The 26776-nt window shown below is 38.4% G+C and overlaps 1 pseudogene; it reads right to left on the reverse strand.

Annotated features, from left to right (window-relative positions):
• Positions 1–21853: 21853 nt before the first annotated feature.
• LOC101341262 (olfactory receptor 7A17-like) lies at positions 21854–22808 on the reverse strand (annotated as a pseudogene).
• Positions 22809–26776: the final 3968 nt, after the last annotated feature.

Here is a 26776-nt window from a genome sequence, read left to right on the forward strand (position 1 = left end):
TCAGGTTTTGAAGAAGACTCATTAACAACCTGTGTTATGCAGATGGCACAACCTTGCTCACTGAAAGTGAAGAGGACTTGAAGCACTTACCGATGAAGATCAAAGACTACAGCCCTCAGTATGGATTACACCTCAACATAAAGAAAACAGAAATCCTCACAACTGGACCAATAAGCAACATCATGATAAATGGAGAAAAGATTGAAGTTGTCAAGGATTTCCTTTTACTTGGATCCACAATCAACATCCATGGAGGCAGCAGTTAAGAAATCAAAAGAGGGATTGTGTTGGGCAAATCTACTGCAAAAGACCTCTTTAAAGTGTTTAAAAGCAAAGATGTCACCTTGAAGACTTAGGTGCGCCTGACCCAAGCCATGGTATTTTCAATAGCATCATATGCATGAGAACGCTGGACAAGGAGTAAGGAAGACCGAAGAAGAATTAAGGCTTTTGAATTGTGGTGTTGGCGAAGAATATTGAATATCCCATGGACTGCCAAAAGAAGGAACAAATCTGTCTTGAAAGAAGTACCACCAGAATGTTACTTAAGAGCAAGGATGGCGAGACAATGTCTTACATACTTTGAACATGTTATCAGGAGGGATCAGTCCCTGGAGAAGGACATCATGCTTGGTAAAGTACAGGGTTAGCAAAAAAGAGGAAGACCTTCGACAAGATGGATTGACAGTGGTTGCAACAATGGGTTCGAGCATAACAATGATAGTGGGCATGGCGCAGGACCAGGCAGTGTTTCGTTCTGTGGTGCAAAGGATCGCTATTAGTCGGAACCAATTAGATGGCACTAACAACAACAACATGCCAATTGACCTAGATGTCCCCCCAGACTGTGGTCTCCAGGCCCCAGCCACAGCTACTCTGTCCCTCAAAGTGTTTGAATGTGTCCAGGAAACTTCTTAGCTTTTGCTTTGGTCCAGTTGTGCTGACTTCCCCTGTAGTGTGTGTTGTCTTTCCCTTCACCTAATTCCTGTCTACTATCTAGTTAGTGAATTCCCATACCTTACCCTCCCCACCCTCGTAACCATCAAAGAATGTTTTTCTGTGTTTAAACCTTTCCTTGAGTTTTTTATAATAGGGGTGTCATACAATATTTGTCCTTTTGTGACTGATTAATTTCACTCAGCATAATGCCATCCAGATTCATCCATGTTGTGAGATGTTTCATGGATTCATCATTGTTCTTTATCATTGCACAGTACTCCAATATGTGTATGTACCATAATTTGTTTATCCATCCATCTGTTGATGGGCACCTAGGTTATTTCCATCTTTTTGCTATTGTGAACAGTGCTGCAATGAACATGGGTGTGCATGTGTCTATTCATGTGATGGCTCTTATTTCTCTAGGATATATTCCTAGGAGTGGGATTGCTGGACTGTATGGTACTTCTATTTCTAGCTTCTTAAGGAGGCACCAAATCATTTTCCAAAGTGGTTGCACCATTTTACGTTCCCACTAGCAGTGCGTAAGTGTTCCAATCTCTCCACAACCTCTCCAACATTTATTATTTTGTGTTTTTTGGATTAGTGCCAGCCTTGTTGGGATAAGATGGTATCTCATAGTAGTTTTGATTTGCATTTCTCTAATGGCTAATGATCGTGAGCATTGCTACATGTGTCCTGTAGCAATTTCATCTTAAACATGAATGTAATGACTTGTAGCCATTCAGCTATATAAAGGATAAGATTCCTTCTATCAGTCTACTTAGTGGATTGCCTGTGATGCATCATATTCTGGTTTAATGCTTATTCAACAATAAAACTTCTCTTTCTCTTCTATTTTTAGTGGAGAGCTTTCCTGGATGCTGACCCCATGCCTCCAAGGTCAATTAGGACATCCTGGAACATGAGTACAGCAGAGGGAAACCACCAGGTGTCTGTTGTTGTTAGCTGCCTTTGAGTCGCCCCTGACCCCATGCACAGTGAGATCTGACTATTGTGATCCATTGAATTTTCACTGGCTGACTTTCAGAAGTAGCTCACCAGGCCTTTCTTCCTAGTTCTACTTAGTCTGGAAGCTCTGCTGAGACCTGTTCAACATCATAGCAACACACAAGCCTCCACTGACAGAGTGATGGCTGCACGCCAGGTGCATCGGTTGGAAATCAATTTGAGTCTTCTGCATGTAAGGTGAGAATTCTACCACTGCACTACCACTGCCCTCACCAGGGGGTCTACCCTGTGAATATTCAACAGGTAAAGATGATCTGGGGCAGGCAAGAGACCGACACTGCAACCCATAAGTTTACTTACTCAACTAGAGATTTAATCTATTTTAAGATACTTTACACAAAAGCATAACGAAAGGGGGGAAAATTGGCTATTGTGGGTGTTCCTATAGGGTCTGAACTATGAAACCTGAGCATTAGGATATTATAATATTTAATATTTTATTTAAACTATGTTTTAGACCTCCTCTGACACCACTGCTTTCAATGAATGAAGGTGCTGCACTGTTACTGCCAGGTGGGAGTGAAGTCCAGTTCTCCCACTAGGCCTCTGTTGACAGTTGGAGGGGGGGGGCGTTCTTTAGCTGGGTGAATGTGGGAGTTCAGCTTCCCCTTTATCTTTGCTAATACTACTCTGACTGGGAGGGACAAGGGATCCTCATTCCTGCTACCCATGTGGCTTTTATTAAGACAATGGGGTAGGGTGTCCTTGTTACTGCTGAACAGCGGTGAAAATCTTTACTCTGCACTAACCTTCTCCTGACACCATATCAGCTGAGAGAGGAAGGGTACCTCATTACTACCTATGAGACATCATTTTGCTTGAACATATTTATAGCCACCTAAAATATTTTTATTGATTTATTGATATTCTATTGCCTCACCCTAGCACTGGAATGCAACATCCTTCACACATGGATTTATCTTTTCTCATAAACTTCAAGTTTTATCTGTGATGCCTTGAACGGTATTTTGTATACATTTAGTACTCAAAAATATTTCTGCAATGAATGAAGACTTCCCCCCAGAGAATTTGTGGAAGACTTCCCCCAGAAAATATTGGGGAAAAGGGTTGAAGATATAGAGACATAGATGGTTCACAAGTGACAGTAATAAGGACAAGGTAGAATATTTGTATTCTCTTGAATTTGTGGATCCATAAATGAAATTTGCCTCTTTCCCAGCAGTTTCAACAGCTACATGGAACCAGAAAGCCAAACACAGGTTTCAGAATTTATGCTCCTTAGACTCTCATAAGAGGCAAAGCTGCAGCCCTTTCTCTTTGGGATATTCTTGTCAATGTACCTGGTCACCTTCATGGGAACTTCCTCATCATCTGGAACCATCATTGACTCCCACCTCCACATGCCCATGTACTTCTTCCTCTCCAATTTCTCCTTTGTAGATATCTGTTTCACCTCCAACACTGTCCCAAAGATACTGCTGAAAATTCACACTCCAAACTCATTTCAAATCTCCTCTTCCCAAGATGCTCCCACAATGATGTAAAATCTAATTTCTATAATAAATCTATTATCCTGTAATTCATAGTGGATCTGGTTCCATGACTGAACCTTAACATTTACAATCATTGATTCCAAAAGCGAAAGATGGGTATCTGGAATTGGTCATGTAATATGATTATATTTAAAGGCATGAATGACCCTATTTATGGTAAAGTAAACATCAATAGTTCATGGCATGCCATGGTAAAACAGTAACTTAAATAATCAATTGTAGATATGTGCAATTAAATGCCTGTAAAGGAACGACACTGAATGAACAGGCATTTGTTACCATAGATCATTTTAGTGAGAGTAAGTGGTATAGTGGGTTGGTGGGTTACTTCTAAGTGCACTGAAGAACTTGGAGAAGGAAAATGGTGAGCTCATGGCTTGAAATGGCTTTAAATTTCCAGATCAAAGTCCAGGTAAGAAAACATAAAGCTAAAAAATTTCAAAAGCAAGCAAGCAAGTAGAGATTAGTGCCACCATCAAAGACTTGAAAGATGCCTAGATGTTGATTCATGCCATTTCCTCCTGTCTATTTTTTCAGGTGGAATATTCATACCCATTGCCGTCCGGTCGATTCTGACTCATACGACTTAGAAAATGACAGCAGATTTTTGAACACTTAATCAGGTGATAAATCTGGATAGTGCAAATAGTTAATGTGCTTGGCTGCTAACTGAAAGGTTGGAAGTATGAGTTCACCCAGGAGTACCTTGGAAGAAGGGCCTAGTGATCTACTTCCAAAAACTCAACCATTGAAAATCCTGTGGAGTACAGTTTTACTCTGATACACATGTGGTTTTCTAATTGTCCAAAAACCATATAAAAATACATCTGGCTGAGGCAACCTTCATAAGCTATGACTTTGCTTTGCGTCTTGATATTCAGCAGCATCTTTGGGACAGTAGTGGAGGTGAAACAGATATCTGCAAAAGAGAGATTAGAGAGGAAGAAGTACATGGGTGTGTGGAGGTGCGATTCAGTGATAATGGCCAGGATAATGAGAAGATTCCCAAAGAAGGTGACCAGATACATGAACAGGAAAATCCCAAAAAGGAGGGGCTGCTGTTCTGCCTCTTCTGAAAGTCCTAGGAGGTTAAATTCTGAAACACATGTTTGGTTTCCTGTTCCCATAACTGAAGAAACTGCTGGAAAACAGACAAGGGCAACGTAATTTAACCATAAACAGTGATCAACAATTTAAGAAAAATGGTGTGCTTGTTTTTTAAATATGCTTAATTAATTTCTATATACTACGTATAGATTTAGTGCCCAGTTGCAGAAAATTTCATGGAATCCCAAAGGATTCATCCTCTGCTTGATGTTGAAACTTACTAGCAATCCTTGCCCCTAGTCTTAAACATTTTCCCTAGACGATATTATTCATTCCAAATTCCCTGAGATCATCTTTTGTTCACTCAACAAATATTTTTGACTAATTATTTTGTGCCACATATCATTAAAGCCCTGAAAAATAGCAGTGAAATTAATGTTTAAAATCATTGCCCTTAAATTTATTCCAGGATATTTGTGTACTGAGGTAGTAATAGGATATCAATAAGTTAGTAAATAACATTTCATGGGGTAGTTATTATTATCAAGTTAAATAATGCATAATGAGGAAATTATAGAGAAGAATTTCTTCCTTATATAGTCACCTTTGATAAGAGGTCCTTGGGCAATGTCATGGTTTGAATTATGACCCCCAAAAAATGTGTGTATCAATTTGTCTGGGCTATGATTCCTGGTACTGTGTGATTTTCCTGTATGTTGTAAACCCGCCTCTATGATGTTAATGAGGGAGGATGGGTGGCAGTTGTGTTAGTAAGGCAGGACTGGATCTACAAGACTGGATTGTGTCCTGAGGCAATCTCTTGAGATATAAAAGACAGAAGTGAGCAGAGAGACGGGGGGACCTCATACTATTAAGAAAGCAATGTCAGGAGCAGAGCGCGTCCTTTGGACCGGGGTCCCTGCGCCGAGAAGCTCCTAGTCTGGGCGAACACTGATGAGAAGGCCGACAGAGAGAAAGCCTTCCTCTGGAGTCCATGCCCTGAAATTTGGACTTTAGCCTACTTTAACAGTGAGGAAATAAACTTCTCTTCATTGAAAACATCCACTTGTGGTATTTCTGTTATAGCAGCACTAAATGACTAAGACAGGCAAAAACATGAAAGCAATAAAAATGTTATCCAAGCAGATATCTGTGAGAAGAACATTTAGGACAGAGAAATAGCAAGTGCTAAGTTCCTGAGATAAGAGCACCCCTCGAAGCATCAGGGAACAGCAAGGAAGATAATATGACTGGCTTGGGTATCAGAATTGGGATATAGGTTGTAGACAGAATCAGAGAGGTAACAGGGGGCCAGGCTCCTAACACACGGGATCCCACAGTTTAGCTGCTATTTTTTATATATCTTTGTTGTTGTTATTGTTAGGTGCTGTCGTGTCAGTTCCTACTCATAGCAACCCTATGTACAACAGAATGAAACACTGCCCGATCCTGTGCCATCCTCACAATCGTTGTTATGCTTGAACTCATTGTTGCAGTCACTGTGTCAGTCCATCTTGTTGAGGGTCTTCCTCTTTTTTACTGACCGTCTACTTTACCAAGCATGATGTCCTTCTCCAGCGACTGGTTCCTCCTGATACCATGTCCAAAGTAAGTAAGATGAAGTCTCACTATCCTCACTCCTAAGGAGCATTCTGGCTGTACATCTTCCAAAACGGATTTTTTCATTCTTCTGGCAGTCCATGGTATATTCAATATTCTTCACCAACACTATAATTCTAATACATCAATTCTTCTTTTGCTTTCTTTATTCATTGTCCAGCTTTCACATGCATATGAGGCAAATGAAAATACCATGGCTTGGGTCAGGTGCACCTTAGTCCTCAAAATGATATCTTTGCTTTTTAGCACTGGAAAGAGGTCTTTTTAAGAGATTTGCCCGATGCAATAATGCGTCATTTGATTTCTTGACTGCTGCTTCTGTGTACGTTGATTTTGGATCCAAGTAAAGTGAAATCCTTGACAACTTCAATATCTTCTCCGTTTGTCATCATGTTGCTAATTGGTCCAGTTGTGAGGATTTTTGTTTTTATATTAAGTTGTAATCCATAGAAGGCTGTAGTCTTTGATCTTCTTAGAAAGTGCTTCAAGTCTTCTTCATTTCAGCAAGCAAGTTGTGGCATCTGCATATCGCAAGTGTTTAATGAGCCTTCCTCCAATCCTGATGCCACACTCTTCTTCATGTAGTCCAGCTTCCCAGATTATTTGCTCAGCATACAGACTGAATAAGTATGGTGAAACAATACAAAACCATGACACACACCTTTCCTGATTCTAAACTACTCGGTATCCCCTTGTTCTGTTCAAACGACTGCCTCTTGGTCTATGTACAGGTTCTGCATGAACGCAATTACATGTTCTGGAATTCCCATTCTTCGCAATGTTATTCATAATTTATTATGGTCTATAGAGTTCACTACCTTTGTGTGGTCAGTAAACACAGGTAAATATCTTAGTCATCTAGCAGTGCTATACCAGAAATACCACAAGTGGATGGCTTTAACAAAGAGAAGTTTATTTCCTTACTGTGAAGTAGGCTAAAAGTCCAAATTTAGAGCTTCAGCTCCAGGGGAAGTCTTTCTCTCTCTGTTGGCCTTCTCATTAAACTTCCCCCAGACTAGGAGCTTCTCCGCGCAGGGAACTCTGCGTTCAAAGGACACACTGTGCTCCTGACACTGCTTTCTTGGTGGTATGAGGTCCCCCACTCTCTACTTGCTTCCCTTTCCTTTTATCTCTTACAAGAGATAAAAGGTGGTGCAGGCCACACCCTAGGGAAACTTCCTTTACATTGGATCAAGGATGTAACCTTGGTAAGGGTGTTACAATCTCACCCTAATCCTCTTTAACATAAAATTACAATAACAAAATGGAGGACAACAACACGATACTGGGAATCATGGCCCAGCCAAATTGATACACACATTTTTTGGGGAGGACATAATTCAATCCATGACAACATATTTCTGGTATTCTCTGCTTTCAGCCAAGGTCCATCTGACATTAGCAATGATATCCCTTATTCCACATCCTCTTCTGAATCCAACTTGAATTTCTGGCAGTTTCCTGTTGACGTATTGCTTCAACCACTTTTGAATGATCTTCAGCAAAATTTTACTTGTGTATGATATTAAGTGATATTGTTTGATAATTTCTGCATTCTGTTAGATCACCTTTCTTTGGAATGGGTATAAATATGGATCTCTTCCAGTCAGTTGTCCAGGTAGCTGTCTTCCAAACTTCTTGGCATAGACAAATGAATACCTCCAGAGCTGCATCCCTTTGTTGAAACTTCTCAATTGGCATTCGGTCAATTCCTGGGGCCTTGTTTTTCATCAATGCCTTCAGTGCATCTTGGACTTCTTCTTTCAATACCATTGGTTCTTGATCACATGTTACCTCCTGAAATGGTTGAACATTGACTAATTCTTTTTAGTATAGTGACTCTGTGCGTTCCTTCCATCTTCTTTTGATGTTTCTTGCATTGTTCAATATTTTGCCCAAGTTGTTGTTGTTAGGTGACGTCAAGTCACTTCTCACTCAATGATCCTATGTACAACAGAATGAAACACTGCTGGTCCTGCGCCATCCTCACAATCATTGTTATGCTTGAGCCCATTGTTGCAGCCACTGTGTCAATCCATCTCGTTGAGGGTCTTTCTCTTTTTCTCTGACCGTCTACTTTACCAAGCATGACGTTTTTTCCAGGGACTGATCCCTCCTGATAACATATGAGATGTAGTCTCACCATCCTTGCTTCTAAGGAGCTTTGTGGCTGTACTTCTTCCAAGTCAGATTTGTTCTTTCTTTTGGCTGTCCATCGTATATTCAATACTCTTCACCAGCACCATAATTCAAAGACATCCATTCTTCTTTGGTCTTCCTTATTCATTGTCCAGCTTTCCCATGCATATGAGGCAATTGAAAACACCATGGAGAGGGTATAATCATTTCATCAAATGGTCCCGGAATAATTCATGCTCATATGCAAATATATAAATATATATATTCATCTTTCACTAAAATTAACTCAAAATGGAACATGGTCTCGGGGAACATCTAGCTCAATTGGCATAACATAGTTTATAAAGAAAATGTTCTACATTCTACCTCAGTGAGTAGCGTCTGGGGTTTTAAAATCCTGTGAGCAGCCATCTAAGATACTCCACTGGTCTCACCCCTGCAGGAGCAAGGGAGAATGAAGAAAACAAGATACAAGGAAAAGATTACTCCAAAGGACTAATGGACCACAACTACCATAACCTCCACCAGACTGAGTCCAGTACAACTAGATGGTGCTCAGCTACCACCACTGACTGCTCTGACAGGGATCACAACAGAGGGTCCTGAACAGAGCTGGAGAAAAACGTAGAACAAAATTCTAACTCACAAAAATGAGCAGACTTACTGGTCTGACAGAGACTGGAGAAACCCCGAGAGTATGGCCCTCGGACACCCTTTTAGCTCAGTAATGAAGTCACTCGTGAGGTTCACCCTTCAGCCAAAGATTAGACAGGGCCATAAAACAAAATGAGACTAATGGGGCACAACAGCCCAGGGACAAGGACTAGAAGTCTGGAGGGGACAGGAAAGCTGTTAATAGGAAACCTAAGGTCGAGAAGGGAGAGTGTTGACATGTCGTGGGGTTGTTAAAGACTGTCATAAAACAAAATGTGTCCTAACTGTTTAATGAGAAACTACGTGTTCTGTAAACCTTTATCTAAAGTACAATAAAAAAATTAACCCCAAATGTAGAAGAGACCTACATGTAAAATGCAAAATTATAAAACTTCTGGAAAAAATCATAAGAGAAAACCTAGATAATGTTGGGTTTGGTGATGAACTCTCAGATAAAATACCAAAACTATGATCCACAAAAAGAAAAAAATTAATCAATAGGAATTTATTAATGTTAAAAACTTCTAGTCTGCCACAGACTCTGATAATCAAAAAACAAGTCACAGAATGGGTGAAAATATTTGTGAAACACGTATCTTATAAAAAACTTGTATTCAAGATCTAAAAAGAACTCTTAAAACTAAAAAAAAAAAAAGAAAAAAAGAAAAACCAGTTGAAAAATGGGCAAAGGATCTGAACAGCCACTGCACTGAAGAAGATATATAGAAAGAAAAAGGACATATGAAAGATGCTCAACATCACTTGTCATTCAGAATTACAAATTAAAACTACAGTGAGATACCATTACACACCTATTAGAATGGCTAATGGTACATACACTTTGGAAGACAGTTTCTCACAAAGCTAAACATAGTCTTACCATATGATCTAGCCTTATACTCCTTAGTATTTATCCAAATAAGCTGAAAACTTAACGTCCACACAAAAACCTGAACTTTAATGTGTACAGTAGTTTTATTCATAATCTCCAAACACTGGAAACAACCATGCTGTTTTTCAACAGGTGAACGGATAAACAAATTGTTGTATATATATACAATGGAATATTATTCAGCATTAAAAGGAAATGAGATATCAGTTCCCAAAAAGACATGGATGGGACTTAAAGTCTCATTGCTAAGCAGGAAAAAAGCCAGCCTGAAAAGGCTACATACTATATGATTCCTAATATATGACATTCTGGAAAAGTAAAAGTGCAGGAGCAATAAAAAGATTAGTGATTGCTGGAGGCTTTAGGGTGAGGAGGGTGTTTAAATGGTGGTACTACAATTGTGGATACATGACTTTATGCATTAGTAAAAATCCACTGAACTTTACAGGACAAAAAGTAAACCTAAAAGTATGTAAATTAAAAAAATTCATTTAGGAGGTTTTGGAAATGCCAGGATAAAGTACAGAATGTGACAAAACAATCTAACTGTCTTAGTCATCTAGTGCTGCCATAACAGAAATACCACAAGTGGATGGTTTTAACGAAGAGAAGTTTATTTCCTCACAGTCAAAGTAGGCTAAAAGTCCAAATTCAGGGCTTCTGCTCCAGGCGAAGTCTTTCTCTCTCTGTCGGCCTTCTCATCAGTGTTCCCCTGGACTAGGAGATTCTCGGTGGAGGGACCCCGGTCCAAAGGAGGCGCTCTGCTCCCGGCACTGCTTTCTTGAAGGTATGAGGTCCCCCTGTCTCACTGCTCACTTCTGTCTTTTATATCTCAAGAGATTGTCTCAGGATACAATCCAATCTTGTAGATCCAGTCCTGCCTTACTAACACAACTCACCCATCCTCCCTCATTAACATCATAGAGGCAGGATTTACAACATATAGGAAAATCACACAGTACCGGGAATCATGGCCCAGATAAACTGATACACACATTTTTGGGGAGACATAATTCAATCCATGACACTAACTGTATTACAAACATATGAAACAAAACCATTGAATGGTGGGGATGGTCCTGAACTAAGTAATTTTGGAAATGAGTGGAGTCTGTAAAACTAAAGACATAAGCACTGAACTCTACTTGACAAAGAAATAGTTCTCAGAGGTATGGGTTAACAATTCTCATGCTTCTATATGTGTACAGTGGAATTGAACAATTAAGTAAACGGATGGTGGATGATGAGACCCAGGTTTCTCACTGTTGGATGGGAGTTTACAAAGTAACTTCACAGCATAGAACTTTAACAAGCACCATGTTGATTATATGTATCCTTGATATGACATGATGAAAATGATACTTCTCCTCTGTGGTTTTCCTCCCTAAAACACATAATTCCAGTCTAAATCAAGGCAAAAACTTCAGAAAAATCCCAGTGGAGAAACATTTTACAAAATACTTGACCAATGTTCTTCAAAATTATGGTCATCAAAAACAAGGAAAGTCTGAGAAACTGTCAGAGCCAAGAGGAGCCTAAGAAGAAATGGCCACTAAAGGTATTGTGGTATACTGTATTGGAGACGTTAATAATTAGGGAAACTGAAGGCATAATTTTTTAAGAATTTTCTGTACTATCTTTGCAATTGTTCTGTAAATCTAAAATTGTTCTTAAAAATAAAGTTTATCAAGTATTGAAAATATTAGTCAATTGTGGAGAAACTGGAACCCTCATCCATTGTTGATGGGAATGTAAAATGGTACAGCCATTGTGGAAAATATTTTGGCAGTTCCTCAAAAAGTTGAACATAAAACTACCATATGATCCAGCAATCTCAAATTTAGGTGTATACCCAGAAGAGGTTAAGGCAGGAATGCAAACAGAAACCTGTACACCAATGTTGATTGCAGCACTTTTCACAATAGCTAAAAGGTGGAAACAAGCAAAATATCCATCAACGAATGGGTAAACAAAATTTGGTACATACACACAATAAAATACTACTCAACCATAAAGAAAAATGAAGTCCTGATACATGTCATAACAAAGATGAACTTTGAAAACATCAAGCTGAGCGAAATGTCATTGCAAAAGTGCAAATATAAATCCTCTCACTTGCATGAAATAAGCAAATACATAGAAACCAAAGATTATTAGTGGTTACCAGAGGTGGGAGGGAGAGGGAAAGGAGGAGCTTTTAGTTAGGGGGCACTGAGTTTACGTTAATGGTGATGGAATGATTTGGAAAAGGATAGAGAGAATGGTTGCACAACTTGAAGAATGTGATCAACGTTACTGAATTGTACATGTAGAAATTGTTGAGATGGTGTACTTTTTTTATGTATATTTTCACCACAATAAAATTTAGAATATGTGTATTAGTCAGATGCAAAAGCCTTGGAAGCAGGGAACTCTGAGGCTGACCTCAGATTCCATCACTTGTCTGGAACAAATAATATCACTGCTGTAATATAATTCTCAGATTCTTAATCCATTAAATCAGAATAATGATACAAATTTCATGGAGTGATTGGATTGAGTTAAATTAAATAGAGTAATTGAATTATTTCATTTTACTTGAATCCACTATCAACACCCATGGAAGTTACAGTCAAGAAAAAATGTATTATTGCTTTGGGCAAATCTGCTTCAAAAGACCTCTTTAAAGTGTTAAAAAGCAAAGATGTCACTTTGAGGACTAAGGGGCACCTGACCCAAGCCAAGGTATTTTCAAATGCCTCATATGCATGTGAAATCTGGGCAATGAATACGGAGGATCTAAGAAGAATTGATGCCTTTGAATTATGATGTTGGAGAAGAATATTGAATACATCATGGACCTCCAGAAGAACGAACAAATCCGTCTTGGAAGAAGTACAGCCAGAATGCTCCTTAGAAGCAAGGATGACAAGACTTTGTCTCACGTACTTTGGACATGTCATCAGGAGGAACCAGTCCCTCCTCATCAGGAGGAATCAGGAGAAGGACATCGTGCTTGGTAAAGTGGAGGGTCAGCCAAAAGAAGGAAAATCCTCAATGAGATGGATTGACGCAGTGGCTGCAACAATGGACTCAAGCATAACAACGATTGTAAGAATGGCACAGGACCGAGCAGGGTTTCATTCTCTTGTACACAGGGTCGCTGTGAGTCAGAACCAACTCGACAGCACCTAACAACAACAATTGAATTAAGTAAAATAATAAATATAAAATGTCTGACTTGTGCCTACTATTTGTTTTTTTGGTGCCTATTATTAGTGACTTTTCAGATACATTGTGGTTCAATCTCTCACAGATTTATTCCCCATCTCTGCACCCCCACTTCCACTGTGCTATTTCCACCCCTCTTCATCTCTTTATGGCACTCTCGTGGCGCGGTGGGTTAAGAACTCAGCTGCTAACCAAAAGGTTGGCAATTTGAATCTCCTTGGAAATCCTATGGGGCAGTTCTAGTCTGTCCTATAGGGTCGCTATAGGGTTGCTATGAGTAGGAATAGACTTGATAGCAACGGGAGTTTTTTGGTATATTGACCTAGGGTAATTTTTTCCCTGACATAAACCCTTCTTGACTCTCCACTAGTTTCAGAATTAAGTATCAACCCTATAGCCAAAATGTAAGGCTGCCTGTTATCTGGCTCCCGCCTACACAGCCAAACTCATGTTTCACTCTTCATCCTGTGTCCCTCACTGATGAGCAGATATTAAGAAATGTGTGCAATTTTGTAAACACACCTTAAAACCCATTGCCATTGAGTCATCTTTATGAAAGCCGACTGCCACGTCTTTCTCTTACAGAGCATTTGGTGGGATTAAATCACTGCCCTTTTGGTTAACAGCCAAGCACTTAACCACCGTGCCACCAGAGCTCCTTAAGCACACCTTACAGTTTAATTAATCCCTACACTTACTCGCCTCCTTCCCCCTTTCTGGAGTGCTGTTACGCATTCTCCACCTGGAAGAACTCTAGCTTCTCTTTCAGGCTTAGTACCATTATAACTTTCTCTGTGAAGCCTTTATTAACCTCCAAAGGAAGAAGTGACTACTTTTAAACCCAACTTGCCAGGATTGCAGTACCACCTCAGGGTATTGCATTTAATTATTTCCATGTCTCTTTCCCTGTTTACACTGCGAGGTCCTTGAGAGAAGGAAGAATATCTCACTCATTTTTTTATCCTCAGAATATAACTGAGTGCCTACCACACAGTATTTGCTGAATAAATGTTTGTTGAAGGGCTAAAAAAACAAATAGTTGAATAAGGTTTAATAGGTATTCCCAACAATGGGAGAGAAAGGAGAAGCAGTGAAACAAAGAGAAACACTGTTGAGAGAGAGATATTCCATGATTCAGAACCAACACTACAGGAGACAGATCAGAGAAATAAGATATTTTAGTGTATCCAAAATCACCCTCCAGAATCAGGGACTTTAACTTGGCAAGATTTTGTATTAATTAGCTTTTTTTAACTTGTTATCTTTATTAATGCCCCTGAATTTATTAATAATAAAACAAGTTCTATGCACTATATCACATCTCCCAGGAACTGTGAAAGAAGTCGTGCTCACCCAGATATTATCAAAGCAGACTCTGAGTTCACTGAAACAGTTTTTTCCTTGGATGGTGGATCAAACCGGGAGCTCTACACCAAGAAGAGCAGGGAGATGGAACCACTCTTGAGACCTCAGGAAGACATCATTTGTTTTCAGGTGTTTTCTATCACCTGAGATAAGGTGCCCTGGTGGAGCAGTGGTTAAAGCGACTGCTAACTGAAAGGTCAGAAGTTCAAAACTACCAGTGGCTGCACAGGAGGAAGATGTGGCAGTCTGCTTCCGTAGAGATTTACAGCCTTTGAAACCCTATGGGGTTGTTATAAGGCGGAATCAGCTCTACGGCAGTGGTTTTGTTTGAAAAGTGTAGAAGTACCTATATCTGTGGGTTTAAGGTTTGAATTCCCATGAGTCTCGTTAATGAAGTATTCTTTTATCTCTCTACTCCCCAAAGGATTTAGTTCTCTGGAGCTAGGAGAGAAAAACAAAATGCAAACTTGTGTCAGATTTGACCCTTGCAAGACAGCTATGGAGCTCAATGTACATCTCTTATCCCAATGAAGTCCTTCCTCCAGGAGGAGGTCACTTCTCTTTAGATGTGGATTCTAGTGTTGCAGGGTGCTCCATTAAGATGGACCCACCACTGATTCTGAAGGGAGATTCGGGGCATACTAAAATATCTCCTGTCTTCTATCTGTTTTCTCTGGTGTTAGCTACCAATCCTGGGACCTCCCTCTTTCATTAATATTTCCCTTTATTTCACTATTTCTCCCTTTTTCCCCACTATTGGAAGTATCTATTTAACCTCAACCAATCATTTGTTCTTTTAGTTGTTCAACAAATACTCATTCAGAAATTGCTGTATGATAGGCACTAAACTATGCTCTGGGGGTGAAGAAAAGAGTAAGACTTTGTTCCTTGCCTCAGAGATCCCACAGTTTAAACAAAGGAAGAGACATGGAAATAAATAAATGCAGTGAGGTTGCAGTGCAATCTTATTGAATTGGATCCAAAAAGTAATCAATGCTTCCTGGGGAGGTTAGAGATAGCATCAGAGAGAAGTTGATAATTATACTGAACCTTGAAAGAGGATTTTAGTCCTTCCAGGTGGAGAATTGGTGAGAGCACTCCAAGAAGATGCAACAGGGAATAAAATGGGATTAATTAAAATCTAAGATGTGTTTAAGCAGAAAGTGAAGGCTGAGTCAGAGTTTTAAACAGCCTGAGCTCTTTACATTGCAAATCAAAAACTGAATATACCCTCTCTAATAAATTATTCATTTGTTATTGTAATTTTCATCTCTAGAATTTCTATTTGAATCCTTGAAGGAGTGTCCCAAAACAGTCAATCTGCAATGAACAGTAGAGTATTTTCTTTTTCTGTTCCCTTTGTTCTCTTTTTGTATGGTTTTTGTTTTCTTGTTTGTTTTGTTTTGGCTCCAGTTGTGTAGTGGTCTCTGTCAAACCACTAGCTGACCACTAAGATAAAGAAATAGAAACTTCAGATTTTACACATGACAAAAAAATTCAGACTTTTAAGAAGTAGTTTAGAAAACTCATTAAGCAAATAAAAAACTACAACCCACAGCAAATGACAACAAATCCTGCAGCATGAGGAGACTCGGTCTCCAGATTTACCACATCATAATATTAAAAATGTCCAATAGTCAACAAAAAAATTATGAGACATGAAAGAAATAAGAAAATATGGCCCATTGTCAGGGAAAAAAAAAGTTTAATAAGTGGTCCCTGAGAAAGTGCAATCATTGGACTTACAGCTTAAACAAATTGTATTAAATATGCTCAGAGGTTTAAAGAAAACTATTAACAAAGAACTAAAGGGAACCAGAGAATGATGCTTTACCAACGAGAGAATATCAATAAAGAGATAAAACTTATAAAAAGGATTTCAAATAGAAATTCTAGAGATGAAAATTACAATAACAAATGAATAATTTATTAGAGGGAGGACATTCAGGTTTTGATTTACAATGTAAAGAGCTTGAAGTCATCACTCACATACTCACAATAAGAAGAAAGCTGAACAAACTGAAAGTTAACAACTTGTCATAGATAATTTAGACAGTTGAGGTCCCAGCGCAAACCACCTCCCCAAAAGCTAAAAGGTACGTGAATACAGGAGAATCAGAACTTAATGGGAACATAAGACGCTGTAGCAAGTAACTGGTAAAAACACAAATAGTATTTGACAAAGGGCTGGCAGCAGGGTGTGGACTAGCTTAAATATTAATGACTCCTGGGGGCCCAATCTGAGGGGGAGCCCCACACTTTTCTGAATTGTACTCATCTTTTTCTTCTCTAAGCATTTCAGCTCCAGAGGGTGGGAAAAAGGGTAATTATCTCCTATTTTTAACTTAGACACGCTTTGACACTGGCCACATTATTATGGATTACAGGTAAGTATTCTATAACTGCTCTCTACTGTGTCTTTGGTTAATCAGTTCTCCTTGATCTTGAGAGTGTTTATTCTGGTTTTTTTTGCCCCCCTTTGTACAATTCAAGTACGAAGGAAAAAGTGTCAACTTTTCTAAAACTTTCCATTGAAGGATACCAGTAAATGATTTCTGAATTTAAATTACTGTAACGGGGCTCTGGTGACACAGTGGTTAAGTGTTTGCCTGCAAACCAAAATGTTGGCAGTTCGAATCCACATAATAGAACATATGCTCCTCAGAAGCAAAGATGGCGAGACTACATCTCACATACTTTGGTCATGTTATCAAGAGGGACCAGTCCCTGGAGAAGGACTTCATGCTTGGTAGAGTAGAGGGTCAGCAAAAAAAGAGGAAGATCCTCAAAGAGATGAATTGACACAGTGGCTGCAACAATGGGTTCAAGAATAACAATGTTTGTGAGGATAGTGCAGGACAGGGCTGTGTTTCATTCTGCTGTGCATAGGGTTGTTATGAGTCAGAACTGACTCGACAGCACCTAACAGCAACGACAACAAAACACAAACAGATGAAAGCTCAAACAATAGGAGTCTGCTCCTCTTTCACATTGTATGCCTCCAATGGTTTTAAGGCAGTGATCATCATGCCCTTATTTCTCCAGGAAAAATCATACCATATCCTACTGTAACCTGATGGGTGTCCCGTGCACAATCTTTGTCAAGCTTCTTTAGCTGAAATCCATATTTTAATGACTCTCTCCAAGTTTGTCTTTCAAATATAACATATATTGTGCATAAGTTTAACTAGTAGAAGAGGTCTTTCTCTTTTGTCTCCTTTCTCATAGCCAATTTACAGATATTCCTAGAATAAAATTAAGTTTCCATGAAAACAAATTTATTCCCTCAGTTCAGAATGAGTCATTATTGTTACTGCATATTTCAGGGATTCCAAAGTAGAGTAAGTCTGCAGTGATAGAATTCAGGACAATAATTCTTCTGAGGTAAATGTTGGAGGGACAGTAACGGTTAACTAAGACAAGATGTAAGAATATATGATAGAGTTATGAGAGTATCATTCACCCATTTCGTGTTCTACAAATCTTGTCTAAAGAAGTTATGAGCTAGCTGAGTATGTTAGAAAGAAACAAGGAAAAGTGTTAGGGAATGTTGAGAGACATACAATCATTCTCTCTTAAAATACACACAAATTTGAATAAAATTTGTCATCCACCGTTAGGTCTACACATTATCAGTGTGAGGGGAGTAGAGCTGATTGACCCTCAACATCCATTTCTCCTTTTTATGGTTTTTGTTCCTATACTGCAGAGGGTGGTCACTGGAACACTATATTTCCAAGACTCACTGAAACCTAAAGGTTCAGATGTGATTTCTAGAATATTAATGAGATGTACACATGGGTAATTCAGAAGGCAAAAGTGAGGTAAATTTCTTATTTCTGCCAATTCTGCCGCCAACCATGGCTGGAGAGGCATTGGGGTTTTTCGGAAATAGTGGAAGCAAATTTCCACATCAGTAGTTTCAGAATATTCCTTAGAAGCATGAATGGTGAGACCTCATCTCACATACTTTGGACATGTTTTCAGGAGGGACAAGTCACTGGAGAAGGACGTCATGCTTGGTAGAGGATCAGTGAAAATGAGGAAGAACCTCAGTGAGATAGATTGACACAGTGGCTGCAACAATGGGCTCAAGCATAACAATAATTGTGAGGATTGTGCAGGACCAGGCAATGTTTCGTTCTGTTGTACTTGGGGTCGCTATGAGTTGGAACTGACTCAATGGCACCTAACAACAATAACAACAACAGTTTCCTGGTTGTCAAGAAGTGATGGGCACACCCTTTGTTAAACAAGTGCAGATCTAGCAGATACAGTGTGTCTTTAGCTAGCACTTACAGCAAAACCTTTCTACTACCTAGATTGCAGAAAATGCAATGTGTTGGTGGAGCCAGTCATTTTAGTGGCGTCTTAATTCTCCCACCTTTCTAATGAGAGTAGAAGTACCAACTTTCCTAACCTGCCTGGTTTTCAGTGCTGTTTTAGGAGTCATTTTCAGTATTTTAAGGACAAACTATCAACCCTTTTAAAAATGTTATAAGTACACACAAAGTTTCTTCTCAAAGTACTTAAACAGAAACAAAGTTTTCTCTGAATAAAATAACCCGGACAGGTAGACTATTTGATATCAAAATTGATTGCAAAAAACAGATCTTCCATAATAGGAATCTCAAAATTGATATTATAAATTGTTGAGTTTGACGGCATTGAAGATGCTGTTACCATTGGATAATGGTATTCTGGTAGTCCACGGATAGCAGTGGCAATGCTGTTCCATAATGTATCATCTAGATTCACCCAAAGGAACTGCATACTGAACAAAAGATTTTGGCAGACTGACTAACTTATGGGATAAATGATTTTGTTTGGAATAAGAATCCAAGGAAAGTAGAATGGGCTGGGAGCTTTCGAGTGCATGATAGATGTTTCAGAAAGACCATGAGAAGCTGAGGATTTTAAATTCTTAGATTGTGGCACAATTAACAAACCAGGAAATTCCCTGGACCACTTGAATCAATCTCTTATCTCTCAAGCCTGCTGGTCTGATGTGAGTATGACTGAGAAAACAGAGCCTAATCCTGCAGATTGATGAACAACAAAATAAGCTGAATCAACAGTCTTGCTAAATGTTTTGAGTAAAATTTAAGGCATTATTTGGAAACAGGCACTTAAAAAAAATTATAGGTATGTGTGGGTGGGTTTAAGTGAATCGCAATACTCAGTTTCTCCAAACTACAAGGAAAATTCAGTGCTACCCAGTGTGCACATCTTTACCTGTCTGAAGAGACAAGTAGTACTTCATCTGAAGACCCTATAATGCTTTTCCCTAAGGTATGTTCACCTTGTAAGAGGATTACAACTGTTTCCATGACTTGTCTCTTCCCTTCTCATTACCTCAAAACTGAGATCTGGACTCGGGTCTCAGGATACCACAGAGAGACAAATGCAAGTCTGAATAAGAAAAAGAAGACTAAGTTATAAAAATAACTGCAAAATGTTCCTAATTTTTATTTTAAAAACGTGGGGAATATGTCAGACAATGACTTGTATCGGTGCCAGTCCATGGAAGAACAAAAAAAAATTTTAGAGCGTGGCAAGTATAATGATGGGGTTCATTAACAGAGAGTCTGAGTTCCACATGCCAGCTTAAGCAAATGGGCATAATTCTAAATTTTTCTCAGTTAGTTGACTAAAGCTTGGATTTTGCAGCATCCAGCTCTAAAGGAAGTTCAGTGACATAAATATCTTACTATAATATAGGTAAGGAATTAAAATACAAAGGAAAAGGGATGTTGTGGATTTATCACATGTGATTTAATCACTTACTTTCCAAGTATACACTAGGAAAGGGCTCAGAGGACATTGTGTTTACCAGGGGATTGAGAAATACATTGGTGAGGGGTGCAACAGCTTCCTCAGAAATCTCTGTAGTGGTTGTCCTCTATGTGATACAGGTAAGGTGGGAGATGCTGACAGTGAAATGGATGTCTCCTAAGTTCATTGGGGATAATGGCATCTTGAACTGGCATCACTAAACGACCAGAGGTATGGTATTCATAGTTAATGTAACAGGCAGCAGGACCAGCATGTGAATCCATATAGATTAAACAACATGTCGCTTTGGAAATAGCAAATTGTCCACGGTATCTCCATGAGTAAAAAAAGATGAGCAGCCTATTAAGTTCCTATCCAATCTGTGTAACTAAAAATACTCTAGTTATAGTGAAAAGAAACTTGACTTGAGTCGCCAAAATGAAGTATCAGTATCTTGCACTTGATTCTCAGACCTGAGGCTGCAAACTGACACAGGTCCTCAAGTGGTGAGGCAAATTACCCTTGTGGATGAATTATAAAACTGCCACAAAATTTTATTTCTTCTATACATTTTATTCTCTCTCTCCTTCTCTTCCCCCCTTCCTCTGTGTATGTGTTTATTTCTCTCTCTTTTAGGAAGAGTTAAATATTTACCAGAACACTAGTACTCAAAGGAATTTGTGGCCTTTTACCTGGAATATTGTGAGATGAGTAAAGGGAAATAACTGGATCACTTTCTTGAAATTTGGTTACCAATACTAAGCTAACACTAATCCCAAAATTTCACTATATCTTGCCAATGAAAACTGTGGATTCTCAGGCCAGGTGATGAATGAAGCATTAGCCTTACTCTCTTTCACAAATACAGTAGATTCACAAATATATCCTCTTATTTCCTAATTTTTTGGTGCAGAATTTGAAATGATACAGTTGTTAATTGGCAGAATGCCCACATTGCTTTTGTGGCCTGTAATGTAAGTGAGGCTATTGTGGTAGGAAGTATCAAGGAATATCTCCTAAAAGTTTTCCTCCCATAAAAATATCTTTTAAAGAGCAACAATGTATCCCTGAATAAATCAGAGAGATTAGTGACAACATCAATGTTTGAAGGAACAGACGTTGTAATTTCTATTACATCTCCCACTTAATTTATGTTTGAGGCTATGCAGAAGAAAACTAGATCTTGAGACTGAATGTGGATTATTATAAACTAAATCAGGTGGTGACAAGAAATGTTTCTGCTAATCCAGGTAGGATCTCTTTCTGGAGTTTAATAAAATAAACCCAGGCAAGTGGAGAACAGTCTTTGATATGACAAATGATTTTTCTCCAAAAGCAGATAATACAAGAGGCAGTTGCTTTCATCTGGCAGAGACAGCAGTACACCTTCATTCCTCCAGCTCTTTGTATAAATTTATAAGTTTCCAATTTCCTATATAAAATATTTTACTGCTTAAAAGTCATGTAGTTGATTCTGTCTTCTAATCCAAATCCATAGTACACAATCAGAGAGGTGAAAAAAAAATTAAATGAAGTGTAGCAAAATAATTGTTTATAATGTATGAAAATTAGAAAGATTGAACTTTGGAAACAAGAAAGATTGCAGATTTTCTATTATCAACTGATAAAAGCATCATGGCTTAAGGCTTCATGATTTTGAGCTCTGTTACTTATGAGTAACTGTAATTTTGAGACAAAGGATTCTGTCATGTAATGTTTTACAGCTAAAGAGTTTTTTTAGGGCTAGCTTTATGTCCTTGCTTCCAAGACTGTAGATAAAGGGGTTCAGCATGGGTGTGACCACAGTGTACATCACTGAGGCTATTGCAGTTTTCCTGGACTTTTGAGTAGCAGCAGAACTAAGATACACTCCAAGAAATGTACCATAAAACAAGGAAACTACTGAGAGGTGAGACCCACAAGTGGAAAAGGCTTTATACTTGTCCCAAGCTGATTAAATTCTCAAAATGGAGGATACAATCTTAGAGTATGATAAGGTGATACCAATGAGTGGAATAATAACCAGAAATCCTTTTGCGATGTACATCATGAGATCATTGAGGAAGGTGTCAGAACAAGCAAGTTGGACTACCTGATTAAGTTCCTAGAAAAAGTGGCGAATTTCTAACTGTGTACAAAAAGACAGTCTCAAATAGAGAGTTCAGAACACTCAATAAATAAGATTCCAGAAGTAAGAGGCCACAAATTAGGGGGTTCATGATGACCGTGTAGTGCAGTGGGTGACAGATGGCCACAAAACGGTCATAGGCCATCACTGTCAAGAGGAAGTTGTCTAATCTTCCAAAAACCATGAAAAAATATATCTGGCTGAGGCAGCCTTCATAGCTTATGACTTTGCTCTGCATCTGAATGTTCAGCAGCATCTTTGGAACAGTGGTGGAGGTGAAACAGATGTCTGCAAAAGAGAGATTGGAAAGAAAGAAGTACATGGGTGTGTGGAGGTGGGTGTCGGTGAGCAGATTCCCAATAAAGGTGACCAGGTACATGGACAGGAATATCCCAAAGAGGTAAGGCTGCACTTGCACCTCTTCTGAGAGTCCCAGGGGGATAAATGCTGAAGAACACGTTTGGTTTCTTGGTTCCATGTAGCTGATGAAACTACTGGGAAAGAGACAGGTGTGATGCAAATTAGGCACAAGCAGTGATCAACCACTTAACAGTCGTGCTGTTTGTATTTTAAACGTGTTTAATTAATTAATACAATATATTATCTATAGATCTAGTGCCCTTTACCTGAAAATGTCATGGAATCCCCAAGTCTCCATCTTCTCCTTGATGCTGAAACAGACTAGCCACTATCTCAAGGCAACATTTTCCTCTGAAATTTTTGAGGCATACTTTTATACAGTTATCAAATATTTTTGACCATTTATTTGGTGTCAAGTATCACTGAAGTCACTCGGAAAAAGCAGGGAATTAAGTAAAAGAATATAGGGTAAGAAAGTCATGGTGTGAAGAGGAAATGGCTTTCATATAGCCACCTCTACTAAGGGGATATTGGGCAGAAAATCTAAAATCAATGTGGAAGTGAGCCAAGCTGATAACTGTAAGAAGAGCATTTAGGACAGAGAAATATCCAGTTTAATGTCCCTGAGATAGGAGCATTCCAGGCACCAGCAGGGAACAGCAAGAAGAATGTGTGACTGGCTTGGGCAACACAACAGGGGTATATGTTGTGGTAAGATCAGAGAGGTAGCAGAAAGCCAAAGCTCCTAACACATGAGATCCCACAGTTCAATTGCTGTTTTTTATATATGTATATTATTTATTATATATATTACTGTATACATTATATAAAATGTATATAAAAGAAACATAATTCATCCCTCCATAAATTACACTTTACCTTCCCCAACTTCCATTTTTGTCTAAAATCTGCATTTAGATTATAGAACAGTTTCAGCTTCGGAGATCTGATAAAACTATTTTCTCTTCACTGATAACTTTTCCAACTCTTTATACGCCCATCTAAAAACTTGTTGCCAATGAATCGTTTCTGATGTGTAGCAATCCTAACAGAGAAAATATTGAAGTTGTCAAGGATTTCATTTTATTTGGATTGACAGTCAAAGCCCATGGAAGCAGCAGTCAAAAAGTCAAACAACATATTGCACTGGGCAAATCTTCTGCAAAAGACCTCTTTAAAGTGTTAAAAAGTAAAGATGTCACTTTGAGGACTAAGGTGCGCCTGACCCAAGTCATGATATTTTCAATCATCTCATATGCATGTGAAAGCTGGACAATGAAAAAGAAAGAGAACACGAATTGATGCATTTGGACTATGGTGTTGGTGAAAAATATTGAATATACCATGGATTGCCAGAAGAATGAAGAAATTTGTCTTGGAAGAAGTACAGCCAGAATTCTCCTTAGAAGCTAGGATGGTAAGACTTCATCTCACATACTTTGGATATATTATCAGGAAGCACCAGTCCCTAGAGAAGGACATCATGCTTGGTAAAGTAGAGGGTCAGCAAAAAGAGGAAGACCCTCAATGAGGTGGATTGACTCAGTGGTTGCAGCAATGGGCTCAAGCACAGCAATGATTGTGAGGATGGTGCAGGACCAGGCAGCCTTTCATTCTGTTGTACACAGGGACACTATGAGTTGAAACTGACTCAACAGCTCCTAACAAAAACAACACCCACCCACCTACTCACCCCCACACAAAACCAGGATGTGTTATTGTGTATGGGTCAACCTGAGTGATGTATAGCTGACTGAACCAGAGAAGGACACTCCATAAGATGAGCCATTCAGCTTCACTGTCCTCTGAGAATTGAGTTTTATAATTCAATGATCCCAACTGGGTAGCTTGATGTGGAGATCTTATAGCATGTGTATGGAGGACAGAAAGTCAGTTCACAGATAGGGAAAGAAGATTGAAGTAAACATAAAAGGAAAGAGAGAGATAAAAGACTGCACAGAATTCTAAGAGAGTGTTGGGGAATCAACCAGAGACTGGGTACTGACAGCATTATAGTCCCAAATTATAGTCCCAGAATGCCCAGAAAAAAAGAAAAAAAAAAGAACAGTAGAAATACCCAACTAAATAAATATTTCCAATATTTATGGCAGAAAAGAATTTATATCCTCACACTATCAACTTACAAGTGTATGTCAATAAAAAGTGAAAACACATAAAAATTAACAAAATTCAAACAAAAGATTTCCAATAATTTTTTTCAAAATCTAATGAGTTTTTAAAATGTTTTGGTATAGAAAATAGTCATTTTAAAAAATTAATGAAATGTTAGTAAATTCTAAAAAAAAATTTAAGGAATAAATAATACTAATTCTCCATAATACCTTCCAAAAAATTAGAAGCAGAAGCAACACTTCTTAACTCATTCTGGGAGGCCAGTATTACCCTAATACCATAACCAGGTAAAGACATTACAAGAAAGGAAAACTACAGATCAGTATTCTCACGAACATAGATGCAAAACTCTTTAAGAATATTAGCAAACCAAACCCAACAAAATATTTTTAGAAATTAAGCACCAATTAGGATTTAGTCCAGGTATGCAAAGTGGTCCAACATTAAAAAATCAACAGACTAAAGAAAAAAAATTATATGATCATGTCAATTGATGCAGAAAATAATTTGACAAAATCCAACACTTATTCATCATAAAAGCTCTCAGTAAATTATGAATAGAAGGGCATTTCCTACACTTTCTATCCCTCAGAGGTATAGGTTAAAAATTCTGATACTTCATTACATGTATACTGGAATTGAACAGCTACATACACGGGTGGCAGATGGCAAGAATCAGAATTCTCATTGTTGGAGTGAGAGTTTACAGACAATCAAGCAAAAGAGGCTAGAATGATCTATGTGGCAATAGATTAGAGTTGGACACATCAGGGTGAACTTAGTGTAATATAGATGCAGATGGTTACATACAGAAATATTTATAGATATGCAAATGGTGAACTCACTTGGCTGTTAACCAAAAGATTGGAGGTTCAAGTCTTCCCAGAGGCACCTCAGAAGAAAGGTCTGGCAATCTATTTCCAAAAAAATTGCTATTGGAAACCCTATGGAGTATAGTTCTACTTTGACACACATGAGGTCACCATGAATAGGCATTGACTTGACTGCAACTGGTTGGTCCTAAACTTGATAAAGACCATCTACAAAAAAAAAAAAAAAAACCAACAGCTAACATTACATTTAATGGTGAAAAATAGACATTTTCTGCTGAAGATCAAAACAAATCAAGGATGCTCTCTCTCACCACTCGTATTCAACGTCATGTTGGAAGTCAAAGCCAGTGAAATAAGACAAAAAAAGGAAATAAAAGGCACAGAGATTGAACTGATGATATTAAATTGTCTTTGTTCAGAGATGACATGCTTGTCTATGTAGAAAATACTAAAAAATTTACCAAAAAAAGGCAAAATTATAGAGCAAGAAAAGTATCAGTGGTTGACAGGGAGGGTGGATTTAATAAGTGAAGCACAGGTGATTTTTTAGAGTAGTGAAAACATTCTATGTGATACTGTATTGCATTAGTCAAAACACATTGAAATTTACAGCACGAGTAAACTTTAATGTAGCTATATTTAAGAAAATCATTTAAGAAGTTTAGAAATTCCACAAAGAAATGTAGAATGTGAAAAACAGTCTAACTGTATTGCAAATGTCTGAAACAACCCTGTTTGCAGTGGGGGGAGGTGCTGGAAGGTACTGAACTAAGTAATTCTGAAAGCAAGTTGAATCTGTAAAATTAAAGGCAAAAGAAATTGTACACAAATACTGTACTCTAGTTGAGAGAGTTATATCTCTCAGAGGTATAGGTTAAAAATTCTGATACTTCATTACATGTATAGTGGAATTGAACAACTGCATAAACGGGTGACAGATGGCAGGAATCAGAATTCTCATTGTTGGAGTGAGAGTTTACAATCAAGTAAAGGAGGCTAGAATGATCTATGTGGCAATAGATTAGAGTTGGACACATCAGTGTGAACTTAGTGTAATATAGATGCAGATGGTTACATACAGAAATATTTATAGATATTTGTACCTGGTGGCGCGGTGGTTAAGAGCTATGGCTAC

The sequence above is a fragment of the Trichechus manatus genome, unplaced genomic scaffold (assembly GCF_000243295.1).
Source record: "Trichechus manatus latirostris isolate Lorelei unplaced genomic scaffold, TriManLat1.0 scaffold00122, whole genome shotgun sequence".
Classification (NCBI taxonomy): Eukaryota; Metazoa; Chordata; class Mammalia; order Sirenia; family Trichechidae; genus Trichechus; species Trichechus manatus.